General features: G+C 36.1%; 1 non-coding gene across 1 annotated transcript; it reads right to left on the bottom strand.

Moving 5' to 3' along the window:
- Positions 1-4105: 4105 nt before the first annotated feature.
- Positions 4106-4231, bottom strand: LOC116155500 (small nucleolar RNA SNORA19). The gene has a single exon (XR_004139391.1). It is a non-coding gene; the product is annotated as a small nucleolar RNA SNORA19 (small nucleolar RNA).
- Between the last annotated feature and the right edge of the window lie 1769 nt (positions 4232-6000).

Below are 6000 nucleotides of genomic sequence, written 5' to 3'. Positions count from 1 at the left end.
TCATAGAGTTCTTGTATTCCCTCACTCAGCTTTTCCTAATGTGAAGATCTAACATAGCCATTGTACAATTATGAAAACCAGAAATTATCATCTGTATTATGCTATTAACCACAGAATTTACTCTAATTTCAATGGTTTTTCTAATGAAAATTTCTACTGAGAATCTTTTTTTTTTTTTTTTTTTTTGTTTCCAGGATCCCATCTTGCATTTAATCCTCTCTAATCTGTATAGTTCCTGAGGCTTTCTGTGTCTTTCCTGACCTCGGCAATCTTGACGAGCACTGGTCAGTTATTTTGACATAGATGAATTTGTTTTCTTTTGTAAGTGAAATGATGGAAACCTGCTGTTCCTCCTGATGGGCAAAGAAATAGCCTGCAGGTCTTTGGGGAACTCCAAAAGCAGATGACTAAAATCATAAATCCACTGTGTCTGGAGATTTCTTCTCCCAAGTGGAGCAAAATGTATAATGAGACTGGAAAACTGAAATTCTTCCCAAAACTTACTTTGACACACTGTCCAGTATGTTAAGAGGGCAAGTCACAAACTTAGTTATTTTCTGCATCTGAGTTCAGCAACTCAGTACTGACCTGAATAAAAAGTGGACAATATTCTCCTAAGATTGAAATATAACAGCCTGATCAGAGAGCAATTCCATCATTTGAAAAGAAGTTTGAAAATGCATATGAAGATAATCATGTTTGCCTGTTCAGAGAATGACCCGTCTTATTATATTCATTACTCCCAAATAAATGGCAAAGTTATTTAAACCACTATCCTTTCAAGACTGAGATTTTAAAAATAGCAATAATGATGAAGTATAGAGAGATTTCCTCAGAGCACTGTAATCATTTTAACATTGAGATGGGAAGTGATCACCTATTAATAAAAACTAAATAGTAGCCATAGAGTTTAAAAAATAATAGCTTATCAATTAGAGAAAGACTGTTTTATAGAAAGCAGACTATTAGGAAACTGTTTTCAGGGAATTTTCGCTTTTGATTTAATAAAGGATTATCTCTTTGTTCACTGTCTATTGAAAAAAAATCTAAACAACACAATTTTTCCTAGCTTCATGTAAAATAAACCATTGCCTGAGGAAGCCTGTTTGCCTGGTAACAAACACTTTGCATTTTGTGCAATTAATCTTAATCTGTCAGGTAGCCAAATTCCTTAATCAGCCATTTTCCTACTGGAGAGCCAGGCTTTTCAGTGAAGAAAGAAACAACGGGATGATGTCACATCTGCCTCATTAATTTGAATCCCAGCTTGTCTGAAGAGAGATGTAATAGAAAACATAAAAGAAGTGTCTTAAAGAAATATTTTGTTATTTTATCCCATCCTCCCCAGTGTTGGTCGCAGTAGGTAAATACATTTTTTAAAAAATCTGTTCCTCCAGGCAGTTGATGTATATGGAACTTCTCCTGCTCTTGTGGAGGCTGTAGACAACCAGCAGACACAGACTTAAATTAACATGATGAAATCTAAAACGGAGGAGCAGACCGTGGTCAAGGAGCACACGTTGGGGCAGGAGGGAAACTAGAGATTTCACCTCCAGGTGGAATGAAATAGGGAAGGGAATGGGAATGGGAATGTGGTCAGAGGACAAGGCGAAAGAAGAGGGTTCTGCCCTGAGCTCATGCATATGTGTTTCTGGAAGAACAACAATTTACTTATCACTGATGTTTAATTCCGAAGTCAAAATGTGCCAGTGCCATGTTGACACACTTTGAATGAAATGTGATAAAATATTATCTTCATTCTTATTGATGACAGCAGATCAGAGTAAACTTAGAAGGTAAAATTTTTAAAATCTCAAAACTTCATCTAAGTGAGGAATCAAAAAGATCAAGAAGTTTGTAAAGAAAAAGTGAAATATATCTTTAAAACTATGTTAAAATGTAATTTGTCATGAGAGATTGAAGGTGTTAGGGATTTTTTTTTTAAGCAGTCATTCAGAACTACTTTTTAAAATAACAAAGTTTAGAGTTGAAGGAAACATTTACTAGATATATTTATAAAAAACCAATTCACCTGTCACTAATTACCTTAGGAGAAAAATCTAAAGTCAGAGTGTCATTTTAGCATCTGGAGGCAAAGATACAAAAGCAGAAATCTTTAAATATTTTTAATAAATTGACAAATAGATGCAGGAAAACTCTTAGTTTCCTAAAGTTGTATGTTCCAGATAGAGGATATTTTAACAGGTTTCCCATGGATATAAATCTCTGATAGATTGGTTGATTGGCCTTTATTTATAACCTTTTTGTCTGTCACTACGTATCTGTCAAAGTGACTGGTGAAATTTTTTAGTCTCAACCAAAGAGATTCAATAGTCCCTTATAATGGCAATCATAGCCTTCTGCCTTTACTGAATTTCTCAGTTTCTTGGGAATTTAAGCTTGTAGCATATCTGTTTGCCAGGTGTTACCAGCAGAAGGAAGATCACAAAGTCAACTCACGTAATTACAATTTAGGCAGTGCCATTTATAATCAATACTATCTCATGTCGAAGGAGCTAACTGATAGCCACAGAATGGCTTCAATGATAAGCAAATTTTGTTTTCTCTCTGGCTTTTCCAAAAACCAAGTTGTGTATGATCAAGAAAGGCTATGTGGTTCACTTCCCAATTTAATATTGGAATTGTCTGGGTCATATACAACATAACTGGACCATCTATGGAGTGTGTAGATCCTTTGTCTTCTTCCTAGGATTGAATTGATTTCCAGGGATATTAAACAAGCTCTTCAAATGACAACAACAAAAAATTGATCCTCAAATGTTGCTAACTTCCTAACAAGTGCCAGGAGTACTCTCAGAGCTGGGAATAGAGAGGAAGGAATACATTATTCTGTTTACAAATGTAAATTTTAGATCTGCAACATGGGAGACTAAGTGAAGTATTTTATTAACTCAGTGTTATACAGTGAGGGAAAACTACAATGTTAATTTCTTTATTAGAAACAATCACCAATCCTACAAACTAAATGTGTAGCATCAGATTTCAATGTCAGATAATTACTGACATTGTGAAGCATATTGCATGATCTTGACATGCAAAGGTCATAGATTAAAATATGAATCTATATGATTATTAGAATTAGTGACACTGTGGGAATATTAATGTTAGAGAGAGGAAAATGAATAGAGAAAACTCTTTATATGTCTGTAATTTCAAGGGGTACTAAAGCTAAGTGCATACAAATTAGAGCAAAATTGCTGGTATTTCTAATGTGACATATTAATAAAGCTCAAAATTTTCTCAGAAGTTTTGAACTTGGTCCATACGTCACTTCCATTAATGTCTTTCACACTTGAAAAATTGTCAAATACTACCTAACTTTGCCAGAATTCTGCCTCATATCCTCATTTTCTAAACTTTGGGTTTGCCAGAATATATCATGTCACTGTCTAACTTCTGCTGAAATTCAGCCCTCACCATATCCTTTATTCATTGTTTCATTTGTAGATGGTGCCTTTGGCTCTAAGTGCTCCTGTTACTTTTTGGGAGCATTTACTATCACTTAACAAATTTTAAACATGGTACATGTAAGTCATTTCAGTAAGGCTACTTTAACTAAGGCTAGTCTTAGTTTGCAGTAGAATTATTGGCATTAGGTTAAACATTTCTGAGGCCTCTATAGTATGGGAATATTACAGTCATGTAGTCAAGAAATGTATAAACCATCTAATGCAATGTGGGTACCAAACACTGCCAAGTGTCGATGAGCACGTGTGTGTACAATTTCTGTAACTTAGGGGATGTGAATAAGAAGGGGCCTGGACGAGCAGAAGCCTTACTCGTTATCTGTCCTATCATTAGATTTCAGGTAATGGAAATAAGAGTCAAGAAAAATATAGGAAAGGAGAGCACAATCACTAGAATTTTAAAGAAAGATGACTCTGAAGGCTGCTCTGGCTATATCTGGTATGAAAAATATATTCAAGCACCAGTTAAAAGAACGGAACTGTAGGAGACAAAGAAATAGTGGTAGTTAGGGGATTTTGTTTTCCTTTTTTCCCTTTTTCTCTTCTTTTCTTTTTTCCTCCCTTTTTCTTTTTTTCCCTTTTTTCCTTTTTTTCTTCTTTATTTTTTTCCTTTTTCTCTTTGTCTGATGGTGTCTGATAGCAATGTCTAAATTAGTCATGCTGCTAATTTACCTCCAGAGGTTTAGTTAGCACATCAGAAACATCTTTTCTCTTGACATAAAGAAATAAAATGAAATGTGCACAGGGAATTTTTTTCACATCCTTCCCTTTTCCCTAATTATTTTCAAGTTACGATGGGAAAAGCACCACATAATGACTGAGAGACCACTGTACAGTGATGACATGATAAACCTGGAGGCAGACAAATCTGAGTTCAACCTGAGCTCGCTCTGTGATTTTGTGTAATATGAGGGTATGTCTCATTGGAGATCTCCAGTGGACATGCATTCTAATATTCACATCCTTGTGTAGTTCCTAATTACATTTCCTCTGGGGTTGCCCATATGACTTGCCTTGGCCAATGGAATGTGTGACACAAACAGGGTCTTCATAAGCACTTGAGCGCTGGGGCTTGTCGCCTCTGAAATCCACCCTCCCTGCAAAGAAGCCCAAATCTAGTCATGTGGGGAAACTAGGTAGATGTTCAGTCCCAGCTGCAATCTGACTACAAATGTGAGACCCCAGAGGAAAACAGAAGAACAACTACCCAGCTGAGCCTTTCCCAAAGTACAGAAGCAGGAACACTAATACTAATTGTTATTTTAAGCCACAGCATCCAGAGCTAGTTTGATGTGCAACAATATATAACTAAAGCTGTAACCTAGATCAAATGACTTAAATTCTGTGAGTAAACCAACATTACGGCTTTACATTGAACAGATGAGGGAGGAAACAAATCTGGGCCCTAATTGCTTTGTTTCTAAGCTGTATCACTGCTTTGTCATGCCCACTTTTCTTTAACTGTTTGGAGAACTAGAAATGTGAAAGGCTGCTTCTATAAGATCTTAACTTGAGGCCAATTTTTTTTCTGATGGTTTTCCTGAGACATCTTTACCTACATTTTGAAATCTGAGTTGAAAGCGTTATTCAAGAAATGGTCATCAACCCAACATTTGTTGATGAAGGTGTCAGATATGGTTCCTGCCCTTACAAGAATTTATAATCTAACAAGAGAGATGGCTTTAAAGAAAAATACTTAGAAATCTGTGTAATAACTTACTGATTGGACACAATTAGGATAAAGCTTTATTTCTCTCCCATTGCTGACATTAAACACATTCTGGTGAACCACCCTTCCCCCGTCGTTGGTAGCAGCATCTCAGGAAGATCCACACATTTCAGATCTCTTTAAGCGAGAATGGTCTCACTTCAGACATTAGAAAGTCAAAATTTCAACTCCAGTTCAGAAATCGTACATCTAATCTCATATGCAATGTGATATTTCTTCCTTTTCATTCACTCATATGTCTTTTTCAGTTTCCTTTTCTGCTCTGGATCCTCCCAGATCTGGGCTATGGAAGAGAGCATTTGAAGGGGAGGATTTATGCCCTCAGGGACTAAAGCTGTTGTAATTGAGTCATTGGGGTCCTTTGTTATGGAGATGCTTTTCTCCAAAGAAGATTTTGTTTGCTTCTCCCAGGAAAGTACAACCAATACAGGGCTGCCTCAGCTCCCCCACCATCAAACGTGTCAGGTTTAACTCCTTTGGTTTTCAGAGGCCCCAAGTCTTACTGTCTTTACTGTACAGAACCCGGCATTTATATGGAAACATGTAATTTCACTTTGGCTTTTGAATCACCAACTGTAACTCTGATTTCTGCTCCTATTCTTTTTTGTTTGTTTTATTTGTTTGCCATTAGAAATAAGTCTGATTTCTAAACTAAAAGAAGTACTTTTAAATGTGTCTTATTCATGATCCAGTTGTATTGCAGTGCTTGGTTCCTTCTGAGTACCTAATTCTCATTATTCTTGGAAGTCATCAAATGGTCTTTTTACCCTTCTTTTGACTTAG

Source organism: Camelus dromedarius, chromosome 12 (genome assembly GCF_036321535.1).
Source record: "Camelus dromedarius isolate mCamDro1 chromosome 12, mCamDro1.pat, whole genome shotgun sequence".
Classification (NCBI taxonomy): Eukaryota; Metazoa; Chordata; class Mammalia; order Artiodactyla; family Camelidae; genus Camelus; species Camelus dromedarius.
Note: the sequence above shows the minus strand (reverse complement) of the source record. Positions and strands in the feature narration are given on the sequence as shown.